Raw genomic sequence first — 13,732 nt, forward strand, 5'->3', positions numbered from 1 at the left:
GGGATGGGGTGACTGGGTGATAGACACTGGGGAGGGTATGTGCTCTGGTAAGCGCTGTGAATTTTTCAAGACTGTTGAATCTCAGATCTGTACCTCTGAAACAAATAGTGCAATATATGTTAAGAAAAAAAAAAAGAAGAAGAAGAAGGTAGCGGGAGGGGAAGAATGAAGCGGGGGAAATCGGAGGGGTAGACGAACCATGAGAGACGATGGACTCTGAAAAACAAACAGGGTTCTAGAGGGGAGGGGGTTGGGGGGATGGGTTAGCCTGGTGGTGGGTATTGAGGAGGGCACATTCTGCATGGAGCACTGGGTGTTATGCACAAACAATGAATCATGGAACACTTCATCTAAAACTAATGATGTAATGTATGGGGATTAACATAAGAATAAAAAAAAAAAAAAGAAAAGACTCATTCCCAAAATAGTAAGAGAACAGAAATAATAATAAAAATGGAAATTAATGAAATAAAAATACACAAACTTTTGACAAGGCTGAACAAATGTAGAAGATAGATGTATAAATTATTAATCATAGGGAAAAAAGACATGATAATATACAGTTAGAATTTTATTTTATCATTTTAAGATTTTATTTATTTATTTATTTAAGAGAGCGAATACAAGTGGGGGGAGGAGCAGGAGAGGGACAAGCAGATGCACTGAGTGTGGAGTCCAATGTGCGTTTCGATTTCAGGCCCCAGAGATCATGACCTGAGTCAAAACCAAGAGTCGGTGGCTTAACAACTGAGCCACCCAGGAGCCCCACAGGCATTTTAAATACATTCTGGATACAAGTCCTTTGTCAGGTAAATTTGTGGTATATATATTGAATATTTTCTCTCAGACATATCTTCTTTGTTAATAAGCATTAAAATTTAATATTACTTTTAAGTTAGTTGTGTCTTCTAAAGTGGAATTTTATAGATAATGTATTATTGGATTTTGCCTTTCTATCCACTCTAATAAAATCTATCCTTTAATTGGAGTGTTTAAAATATTTACATTTATTGCCATCTTGTCGATTATGATCTTTTTCCATTTTCCTTATAAGGTTAACATATAGTTAACACATGACCCATCAGTTCCACTCTTAGGTTTTTGCCCCAGGGAAATGAAAACTTACGTTTTCATTTCATTCAAAGCTTTGTTTTGGATTAATTATTTTTAGGATTTCAAATTACCCCTAATATTGGCTTATTAGCTTATACCTCTTTTTATGTGTTTTAACTTACCATCTATTTCCAAATAATACAGTAATATAATGCCACTTCATTTGTAGTATTAAAGCCTTACAGCAGCAAATTTCTGATTTCTTTTTTTTAAAAGATTTTATTTATTTATTTGACAGAGAGAGCACAAGTAGGCAGAACGGTATACAGAGGGAGAGGGAGAAGCAGGCTCCCTGCTGAGCAGAGGGCTCGCTATGCAGCTCAGTCCCAGGACCCTGAGCTCATGACCCGAGCCGAAGGCAGACACTCAACCAACAGCCACTCAGGCGCCCCGCAAATTTCTAATTTCTTCCACCTGTTATGCTATTGTCATATATTTTAGATTTACAGGTTATAAAGACAAAATACATTGTATTACGTTTGTTTCGTTGTTTATCTTTGTTGTTATTACTGTTTTAGTTAAAAATAATTTACATACAGTAAAATTCGCCTTTTGGTGTACAGTTCTGAGTTTTGACCAACGCACTGAGCTGTGCACCACCTCCAAAATCAACGCACAGAATGCTTACATCACGCTGGCTCCCTACGTCACCTGAGCTATGCATTTTAGTTAAACTTTCCTCTCTACCTCTTTAACTCCTGGCAACCAATGATTTATTCTCCATTCCTATACTTCTACCTCTTCCTGATTATCATATGAATGCATTCATACGGTATTTGGTCTGGTTTTTTTCCCCACTTTGCACAACACGGGTTTAATCTGGCTTCTTTTACTTAGTATAATGCCTTTTAGATCCATCCATGTTGTTGCATGTTTCAATAGTTTGTTTCTTTTTATTGCTCGAAAGTATTTCATAGTAGGGATAGACTGCAGTTTATTTATCCATTCCCCAATTAAGGGAAATGTGGCTTGTTCTGAGTTTTTGGCAGTTCTAAATTAAGCTGCTATAAACCTTCATGTACAGATTTCTCTGAACGTAAGTTTTCATTTCCCTGGGGCAAAAACCTAAGAGTGGAACTGGTGGGTCATGTGTTAACTATATGTTAATCTTATAAGAAACTGCCAAACTATTTTTATGGGGTCTGTACCATTTTGCATTCCCAGTAATGCATGAACGTTCTGATTGCTCTGCATTCTCATCAGCATTTTATCTTGTCACTTTTCATTTGAATAGCTCTTCTAGAAACTTTATAGTAGTATCTTATTCAGATTGTTGTGGTTTTAATCTGAATTTCCTAATATCTAATGGTGCTAAGCATCCTTTAATGTACTTATTTTTCAGCCATATATCTTCTTCGGCGAAGCGTCTACTAAAATTTTTGCCAAATTTTAAACTGGGTAATTGATTTTCCTATTAAGGTTTGAGGCCAATTAATAGATTTATATATTCTGGATCCAATGCTTTTGTCAGATATAAGATTTACAAACATTTTTTTCCTAGCCTATGTTTTATTTTTTCATTCTCTTAACAGTGTTTTATTGTTAATTTTGATAAAATATAATGATCATTTTTTTTTCTGGTTGGTTTTTTAGTTATAAAATTTAAGAAAATTGTGCCTATATTAAGGTCACAAAGAGTTTATCCTACTTTTTTCTAAAATTTAAGAGTTTGATACTTTATGTCTAGGTCAATAAATCCTTTTTCAGCTAATTTTTTATAAGGAGTGAGATATAGAAAGAGGTCTAACTATTTTTTTTTTGTATATGGATGTCCAATTTTTTCGAGTATAGTTGACACGATGTTACATTAGTTTTGGGCATACAACATAGTGATTCTACTTCTCTATCCATTCAGCTGTGCTCACCACAAGTGTAGCTACCATTGGTCATCATGTAACACTATTTCAATACCATTGACTTTTTTTCTATGCTGTACCTTTAATTCTCATGACTTATTCATTCCATAGCTGAAACTCTGTATCTCCCACTGCCTTTCACCTTTTTTGCCCATTCCCCAACCGTCCTTCCCTCTGACAGTCATCGGTTTGTTCTCTGTATTTATAGGTCTGATTCTGCTTTTGGTTTGTTTTTTAGATTTAACATATAGGTGAAATCATATGGTATTTGTCTTTTTCATTCCGACTTATTTCACTTAGTATGATAACCTTTAGGTCCATCCATGTTGTCTCAAATAGCAAGAACCTATCCTTTTTATGGCTGCATAATATTCAATTGTATGTATATGCCACATCTTCTTTATTCATTCATCTATCAATGGACAATTGGGTTGCTCTCATATCTTGGCTTTTGTAAATAATGCTGCAATAAACATAAGGGTACATATATCCTTTTGAACTAATCAAAACTAGTAGTTTTCTTTGGATAAATATCCAGTAGTAGAATTATTGGATTTTAATGGTATTTCCGTTTTTAATTTTTTGAAGAGCCTCCACACTATTTTTCACAGTGGCTGTATCAATTTACATCCCCCGACAGTGTGTGAGAGTTCCTTTTTTCCCCCATCCTTGCCAGTGCTTGTTATTTCGTGTCTTTTTATTTTAGCCATTCTTAGAGGTATGAGGGGATATCTCATCATGGTTTTGATTTGCATTTCCCTAATGATTAGTGATGCTGAATATCTTTTCATGTGTCTATTGGACATCTGTATGTTTTCTTTGGAAAAAATGTCTATTTAGGTCCTCTGCCCATTTTTTAATTGGATTGTTTGGGGTTTTGTGGGGTTTTTGTTTTTGTTTTTGGTGTCCAGTTGTATAAGTTCTTTATGTATTTTGGATATTAATCCTTTATTGGATATTTGCAAATATCTTCTCCCATTCAGTAGGTTGCCTTTTTGTTTTGTTAATGGTTTCCTTTGCTATGCAAAAACTTTTTATTTTGGTATAGTCCCAGTAGTTTATTTTTACTTTTGTTTCCCTTGCCTTAAGAGACATATCTGGAAAAATGTTGCTACAGCTGATGTCAAAGTAATTACTGCCTGATATCCAATTATTTTAACAATATTTGATGAAAATATTCTTTCCCCATTGCTCTCCTTTGCAACTTTGCCAAAACCCAATTGTCTATAATGTGTATTTGTATTTCTGAAATCTCTATTCTGCTGCCTTGTTTACTAATAGCTTTATACTAAGATCAGAAATGAGGTAACATGTGTACTTCAGCTTTGAACTTTTTTCTTTTTTTTTTTAAATTTTTTTTTTTAAAGATTTTATTTATTTGACAGAGAGAGATACAGTGAGAGAGGGAACACAAGCAGGGGGAGTGGGAGAGGAAGAAGCAGGCTTCCCGCTGAGCGGGGAGCCCGATGCGGGGCTCGATCCCAGGACCCTGGGACCATGACCTGAGCCGAAGGCAGACGCTTAACGACTAAGCCACCCAGGCGCCCCTGAACTTTTTTTCAAAAATATTTTTGCTATACTGGTTTTTTGTTTTATTTATTTATTTAAGATTTTATTTATTTATTTGAGAGAGAGAGTGAGAGAGCGAGAGAACATGAGCTGGGAGAGGAGCAGAGGGAGAGGGACAAGCAGACTCCCTGCTGAGCAGGCAGCCTGATGTGGAGCTCAGTCCCAGGACCCCAGGATCATGACCTGAGCCAAAGGCAGAGGCTTAACTGACTGAGCCACCCAGGTGCCCCTGGTTCTTTTTCTTTTTCATGTAAATTTTAGAATAAACTTGTTTTCATATATATAAGAAATCCTGCCAAGATACTGATAGGGATTGCTGTAAATTTATAGATCAATTTGGGGAAATTTGAAAACTTGAGAATTTTAATTCTTAAGCTAGTCCACACTTAGCCTCCAGCAATTTATCAAAATTACCTTCTAATTTTTCTGTACAGTTATTGGTACAGAAGCTTCTGCTTTAAGTAAGCTGGCCTTGCTGTGATTTTTTGTGTTCTCTTGTATCTCCAGATGTTAGGGTGGTGGTTTTTCCTGTGACCTCACTTTATGATGGGTCTATTAAAATTCATTATTTTAATGTGCTTAGCTTTTTTCTTATGAGAAAGGGAGTAATGACTCCAAGCTCTTTATATGTTGGAGTTGAAACCAAAGGTGGGAATCAAATTTTGAATGTTTTTAATATTTGTGACTGACTTGGCAGAGAGAAAGAGGTGCTATATCAGTCAGGACAGACTAGGTAACAAATAATCCTCAAATCTCTTAAAAGGTTAACAATGTACTTCCAGTATGATGGAGTGAAGATCTTGGCAAATTTTCCTGCCCCAAAAGTAATGACAAAAATGAATAAAATTGTCAAAACCATAATTGCAGGATTCTAGAAAATGACCATAGGCATACAACAGGTGAGAAGTTTTATTCAAGGAAAAATTACTGAACCTTTGGTAAAAACAATGGGAGTTGGTGGTATTTTAGCCAGGGGATGTGGCCAGTCCCTTCCCACCTCTCTCCAGATCCATCATTCACGGGGAGTCTTTGAGGACAGGGCAGAGCAGGCAGCGAGAACTGGCAGCTTCTCTGCCAGAGGAGTTAACTAGATTTGGTGGAGAGCAAGGCAAAACCCCATACTTAGGGGCATTGTTTAAAACAAAGGGATCTTGGCGAACAGTGAAGGCTAACATCTCAGATGGCCTGAGTTGAGATGGGGCAACCAACAAAAGAGCAAAGCGACCGGAAATTTATGAAGTGATCCAGGCAAGGAGATAGCCATATGGATCTTGGTAAGGTGTTTTACTATCTTGATAAAGTTTTTTATTTGATTTAATCACCATAAAGATCCCATAAATAAAACTCACCTAAATTTGCAAGAGAGCAAACGTTCAAAACCTGGGTTGGGGGATTAAAAAAATCACATTTCCGGGGCACCCGTGTGGCTCGGTTGGTTGGGCGGCTGCCTTCGGCTCAGGTCATGATCCTGGAGTCCTTGGATCGAGTCCCGCATCGGGCTCCCTGCTCGGCCAGGAGTCTGCTTCTCCCTCTGACCCTCCCCCCTCTCATGTGCTCCCTCTCTCTCATTCTCTCTCTCTCAAATAAATAAAATCTTTAAAAAAAAAAAATCACATTTCCCCCACCGTTTTATTTCAACTAAAGCGTGTTAGTCGTTAAGGAATAAAATTCATTTGGGCTAAGAGGCTATCACTTAAGAGTACAGGAGGAGTAATGACTTTTTGGTAGAATTGCAGAGGAATTTATTAAGTGTATTATAACTTTTATTTAAAAATCAGGGTGAATTTAATGTGCATTAGAAAGAAAAAAGCTGTTTATACTGTTGTCATTTTCTTTATACGGATCTGTTACTCGAAGAAACCTCTCCTGTGATTATTTTTCTAAAAATGTCTTGCACCAAGCATTCAGTGCACAATTGTCCTAGATGGATGTGACTGGTTCACATTTTGGAACTCCAAGGTGTAGGGAATGAAGTGCATTCTGAATTTTGCATTTATTTAATGGCTTCTGGGTGTGTATTTTACCATGTGTTTTATGTTAAATACTTACGGAGCTCTGCACTTCATTAAATGAAACCATAAGCCAGTTGGTGACCAGAATGAATATTGGAATGGGAGAATTAGGGAAATAAGGGTGAGGAGATTGTTGGCTTGATGATTTCAAATATCCCAAAACCACAAAAATTTTAATTACTTTTGAAACACTGCACAGACTTAGAAATCATGAAGTGGAGGTTTATTTAGTTACTTTCCTCTTATGCAACCTTGCTTAGCCAACAAGATTTCCTTGAAGTCAGAACAATGGCTACTTCTAATGTAAGTGTCTATTTCTATTGAAATAGTCTCTAACGTAAAGACTCTTAAATAGCATGCTTGACTGATAATTCAACTAGTTTTAATTTAAAATGTCTTGCTCTTTTGGGACACCTAGGTGGCTCAGTCTGTTGAACATCCAACTCTTGATTTTGGCTCAGGTCATGATCTCAGGGTCGTGAGATCAAACCCCTCCATGGGGATCTGCGCTCAGTGGGGAGTCTGCTGGAGATTCTCTGTCTCTCTGCCCCTCCCCACCGCATGCATGCTCTGTCTCTAAAATACATAAATAAATCTTTAAGAAAAAAGGAACGTCTTGCTCTCTTTATCACACTAAATATATTTTGACTTTTTTATTTTATTATTGTTTTTATCAGAGTAACAAAAGTGGAAAGTCCTTCACTCCATCCTCCATCTTCCTTCTGGACTATGTAAATATGAAATTACTTATGTAACACTAAATTTAGTACTATACTATTGTTATTAGCAGTAGTAGTACTGGTATACAGTGGTGAGTGATGAGTGAAGAAAGCATTGCCCCTTTTTTTCATGAGGCTTAAACCTACTAAGATAATAAACATATACAGAAACAATTCCAAATTATGGAAAACTCTGATAAAAAATTCCTGTGGATATTGGGTAGGAACCAACAAACATAGACTTGTCAGGGAGACTGTCCAAGGACTTGAGACTTTCAAGAATGAGACCCGAAGGATGGAAAAGAGCCAGACATGATTTTTAGATCTTCTCATTGAAAAGATGGTCTTGGCTTTCTTTGTTGTGTGCCTTATATTTGCTGTTGCTTCATTTTCTGTGTGATTTAAATGTGGCATCCAGATCTTCCTCGACTTACGATGGGGTCATGTCCTGATAAACCTATTGTATGTTGAAAATATTCTATGTTAAAAATGCACTGAATACGCCTAACCTACTGAACATCATAGTTCAGCCTTGTCTGCGTTAAATGTGCTCAAGACACTTACATTAGCCTTCAGTTGGGCCACATCTTCTAACATAAAGTCTATTTTATAATAAAGTGTTGAATATCTCATGTAAATGACTGAATACTATACTGAAGGTGAGGAACAGAATGGCAGGATGGGGACAGAATGACTTTAAGTGTTTCTGTTTTTCACATTCCTGATGGCATGGTTGCCTGGCAGATGCATCACAGGGGAGTATCTACTGCATATTGGTCTGGGGGATTTAAGAAACAAAACAAATGAGCAAAGGGGAAAAAAAGAGAGAGAGGGGCAAACTAAGAAACAGACTCCTAACTATTGAGAACAAACTGATGGTTACCAGAAGGGAGGTGGGTAGGGGATGGGTTAAATAGCTGATGGGGATTAAGGAGTGCACTTGTCATCATGAGCACCGGGTGATGCATAAAGTGTTGAATCACTCTATTGTACACCTGAAACTAATATCCACACTGTAGGTTAACTAACTGGAATTCAAATTAAAACTTAAAATAAAAGATCAAAATTCCAATTTCAAAATATGATTTCTACTGAATGCATATGGCTTTCATACCATTGTAAAGTCTAAAAATCCTAAGTAGAACCATTGTAAATTGGGGACCATCTATAAATGGTAATATCTCAAAACCTCAGTTTTTACTTAATTATTACTTCTGTGATAATAGGATTAATAACTAATAACTCATACATGACACAGTTGTATTAAAGATTAAATACTGTAATGTATAAAAAGGACTTGCCACACAGGATGCATTAAACTATAGTTGTAATTCTTATGGTTTTCATATTAGCTGCATTCTATTCCTTTTCCTATTCAACTATATAATGTCAGAAATATTTAACCAGACTTATGAGTAACTTGGTACATCTGAAACCATTCCCTAATATCTGGGCAGACCGCAGCTTGTAAGTAATTTTGTGAATTCCTGTCTTTTTACTACTTGGATTTTCTTCTCTAAATTGCCAGTCACCCTCAGTTTTTGTTCCTTTTGATTCTACTTTTGTAAAATAAATATCTAAGTTGCTCCTCTGGGTTTTCTTTTTTCCCTTAAAATCAACAAACCAATAAGCAAAAACAAAATCCCAGCCCACAAAAAATTACCACCAAATAACCAATGGGATTCAGGTGCAGATTTATTTTGGATTGCTGCCAATGGCTATTTAACCTTGAAGTAACAGAGATTTTTGAAGTTATAGGGTTTCCATAATAGTTTTTTTTCCATAAAAATGGTCAAAATTAATAAATTGATGATAAATTGACCATGATTTGTCCATGTTTATATTTTAGCTTGCTCCCTCCCCCAAATTTACTTGCTCTATAAAGGGATGTTTCCAGACTTTATTTCATGTATAAAAAATGTATGAGATCTTTAGACCTAATATCTTTAAGATATAAGCTCCAATGCACTATGGTTGTAATATAAATATAATTTTTAAAAACCTGAAGAACTGTTTTAATTACTGGTTTTAAGTTATTTGATTATAATGTGTGTTGGTCTAATTTTCAGCATGTTTTTTATACTTGAGTTTTGTTGACCTTCTTAGATCTGTGGGTTTATAGTTTTCATGAAATCTGGAAAATTTTAAGTCATTATTTTCTCAAATTTTTTTCTGTGCCACTTCTACAGGAACTCAGGTTACACATATGTTGTTCCATAGCTCACTGATGCTCTATTTTTTTATTTTTCTGTATTTTTCTTTCTGTGTTTCATCATTTTGAACAGTTGCTATTGCTGTGTTTAAACTTGTTAATCTTTTCTTCTGCAGTATCTAATCTACAGTTTCTTCCATTCAGTGTGATTTTCATCTCAGGCATTGTATTTTTTTTTAACCTGGGATTTCAATTGGGAATATTTTATACCTCTGTATCTTTTTTTTTTAAAAAAAAGATTTTATTTATCTATTTGAGAGAGAGAGCATAGAGGGAGACTGAGAAGGAGAAGCAGACTCCCAGCTCAGCAGAGAGCCCCATGGATCCCAGGACCCTGAGATCATGACCCCAGCGGAAGGCACATGCTTTAACCGACTGAGCCACCCACGCACCCCTATACCTTCTGTATCTTAACATGCCCCAAATTTCCTCCACCTTCTTTAACATATGGAATATAGATATAATAACATTTGAATGTTTTTTTCTATTACTTCCACCATTTATATCATTTCTTGGTCTGTGTGTGTTAATGGACTGATGTTCTCATTGTGGATTGCGTTTTCCTGCTTCTTTGCACGCGCACTGGGTAATATTTGCCTGGGATGCCAGACTGTGAAATTTGCCTTGTTGGGTGCTGGACATTTTTATATGCTGAGCTTTGTTCTACAAACGATTTGATCTTGTCACAGCTCAGTTTTAAGCTTTGTGGGTACAATAACCTTCTGAGTATTCTACCTGCCTCCCCAGGAATTGTCAAGTTTTATGCCGTGGCTGGTGGGAACATGAACTTCTCCGAAGCTTGTGTGTGTGAGTCACAGGGATTGGTCCCTCTACTCCTCTGGGTGCTTCTTTTCCTGGTGTGTGTTTCCCTCCCATGTGTGTGATGATCCATCTGAATTCAGCTGAAGACCCTCCAGAGTGCTCTTTCTGTGTACCTCTCCCCTCTTCTGTTTTCTCCACGTGAACTTCAGCTGAGGCCTCCCCCCAGGTTCCCCGGTCCCTCTCCTCAAGTCAAGGAGATTGCTGGGTGATTTGGGGGTGTTGCCACCTGGACAGTCTAGGTGGTAAAATGGTGCAATGGTGGGCTCCCCTCATTTGTTTCCCATCTCTCAAGGGTCAGTCCTGTGCGCTGCCTGGTGTCTGGTATAGAAAATTATTATTTCATATATTTTATCCTGGCTTGTAGTTGTTTCATGAAAGAAATCTGGCCCTTGGCTGAAAGCAGAAGTGCTTTGAAGAAAAAAGTTCTTAAGGAAAATTGTGTGGGTTAATTTTAGAGAAAGCTCCAAACTTCTTGCACAAACACCTACCCTCCTGATACCCTGCAGTCACAGTGTATGGGCTCTGATGTGTCATGTGACAAGCTTATAGAAAGGGAAAAAGCCAATATTTTATTGAACATGAATGACAGCATTTTAGTAAAGAAAAATCAAGCTCCTCTTAAGACTAAATAATGACATTTTAAAGTTATCATAGCTCTTTTTTAACATTAGGAAAAAATCTATAAGAACAAAAAATATCCTTGATTAATTATGGCCAATTAGTTGGTTTTAATTTTAGAGTACTGAGAATTTCCGTAGTTGGAGATTTTTTTTAATGTCTATGCATGATAATATTAATGAAATTAATTTTCCTTGGTGTTGTTTAGAGATCACTTAAGGAAAATTTATACATATTCTTAGAATGACTCTTAAAAAAAGGTTTGTTGAGCTGGCAAAATGGGGAACAAAATTATTAGAAATAAATAAAAAATAGAGGAACGAATTTATTAGAAATTATTTTTCTAAAAAATAGAGGAAGAAGTTTATTAGAAATAAATATCTTTTCTCAAATAGATATAATCTGTCAGGAACAATGGTAAGTTGCTTCAGTTTTCTATCTTGCAGTGAGTAAGAGAATACTTCTGAATCTTGACTTCCTCCAAATTTCCGAACATTTAAAATATAGGAAATTTAACTTTTAGCCAAATAATATACTTTGATTAAATAGAAGTAGTGTTGTGCAATTAATATGTTTATATTTCTTTTTGTTTGCTACACAGAGTTCTTCTATTTCAAATAGTTTAAACAATTTGTGATGTAGACCTAAGACCAGGCAATGTAGGACCTGTTTCATGGTGTTTATTATCAATATGCTGTACAGTTTGAAATTTTTTTTTTTTTAGAGAGGGAGTGAGAGCAGGGGTTTGGGGGAAGGGGCAGAGCAAGAGGGAGAGAGAATCTTAAGCAGACTCCACGCTGAGCTCAGAGCCCTACACAGAGCTTGATCTCACAACCCTGAGATCATGCCCTGAGCTGAAATCAAGAGTCGGTCGCTTCACTGACTGAGCCACCCAGGCACCCCACAGTTTGAAATATTTTGATATTATACAAGTACATTAAAATTTAGTGATTTGCCTCTGTTTAGTAGCTTCTGGTTCAGCATAAACCAGGTGATTATTTAATTTATTGCATAGGGATAAAGAATGAACTTTTTAGAAAATCAAGGTTGTATTTTAAAGTAAAGGAACATTTTTCCACTTTTCTTTCATGGAAATTCATTTCAAGGCCTTCCAAAACTCCTTTCAATAAATTTTATCCACCGGCTACTAAATGAGCAATACCAAAGAAATTTGTCATGTCTTCAAATCTGCCATAATTTCCTACAGTTTCTTACTATTTGTTCTTTTTGTGGGTTAGATATAAGATGCAATGTATGTTCCATTTTTAGCATGAAAATAGCAGGAAGCTTCCCATAAGCAACCTGTATCACATGTGGAAATACGTAAGATTCTATTTTTTAGTGTAGAATCATTAAAAGCATCGTGGTGCTCTAGATTCTTTGGCACTTCATCTCACTGTTTCCTTAATAGACCCATTACATTCCCATTTTTCTTCTGGGATTTGGTCCTTGTGATTGGCCTGCTTGCCAAGAGAGAAGGTAGGGGCCAATCCCAAAGGGATAAGCATTGGCTTATAAGGAAATTGCCTCATTTGGGACCTCTGCATGATCATCAAACAAGGAGGGGGTAATCTTCTAACAAGGAGAAGTAGGTCATTTCTGCAAGCCTAATGTGTCCAAAGAAATCTGGGAATTCAAAATTCTTAACTGCACCCACCACATCTTCCTAGCCCATGTTTCACTGTCCCTCTCCACTACGGGAGCTCTGACCACCATGTAGGGGAGCTGTGGGGCTGAGAACTCACACTCTGAATTTCTGCTATTCCTATGCTGAAGCCTTGGGCTTGGTGCTTCACTCTGGTTTTTGTCCTTTAGCTTAATGAGGGTTTCATTAAATACTACCAAGGCAGGGGGGCTCTGGCTTTCACATGACACTTTCCATTCATTGTTCATTAATCACCCTGCCCTGTTACTGCCTCTCTTCAATAAATCAGTGGCACTCCCACATCCATGTAGTTCCATAGCCCTTATAATTCACCATTTCCCTCAGATCTCACAAGTGCAAAAGCTAGTGCATCAGCCAGGGTGCCCCCTTTTATTACTATGCCATCCCATTTCAACGCCAGTGAAAAAAACAGACGTTGTACCACTCAACCATGCCAGGGGCTAGACACACTCCACCAACCACCAGAGATGGTGTCCTCAATGCCCATTATGATCCATCTTCAAATCCCCTCTTAGAGGCTGCTTTCTAGGTCCACGACTGGTACCAACACTCTCTCAGACTGGGTTTCCTGAACACAGATGCAGAAACAGACAGGTTTATCAAAGTTCTGAGGATTGCTCTCAGGAGTTGTTTCTGTGGTCAAGAGGACAGAGAGGAAGCTGACTCACGATGCAGGTGCAGCCGGTGCTGCAGCCAATCCTCCAGGGAGCTCTGGAGTTGAATGGCTCTTCAGAGTTGCCCCAAATTAGAAAGAGTGTCAGGGCTTTGTAAGTTTGCATTGACCAGTCATTGATGCAGGCTTCCCCTGGAGGGGGCATAACTTTGGGTGGGGTACTTCTTGTAGCCCAGGAGAATTCCCAGGAAGGAATGCAATTAGGAGTGGTTGTTCTCAGCAGCTGGGTGATGGATGCCTCACTCTTTTTTTTTTTAAGATTTTATTTATCTGACAGAGAGAGACACAGTGAGAGAGGGAACACAAGCAAGGGGAGTGGGAGAGGGAGAAGCAGGCTTCCCGCGGAGCAGGGACCCCGATGTGGGGCTCGATCGCAGGACCCTGGGAACATGACCCGAGTCGAATGCAGACGCCCAACGACTGAGCCACCCAGGTGCCCTGGATGCCTCACTCTTAAAGAAGGAATCTGGCT

This window comes from Leptonychotes weddellii, chromosome 13, assembly GCF_054177405.1.
Source record: "Leptonychotes weddellii isolate Sample4059 chromosome 13, ASM5417740v2, whole genome shotgun sequence".
NCBI lineage: Eukaryota > Metazoa > Chordata > Mammalia > Carnivora > Phocidae > Leptonychotes > Leptonychotes weddellii.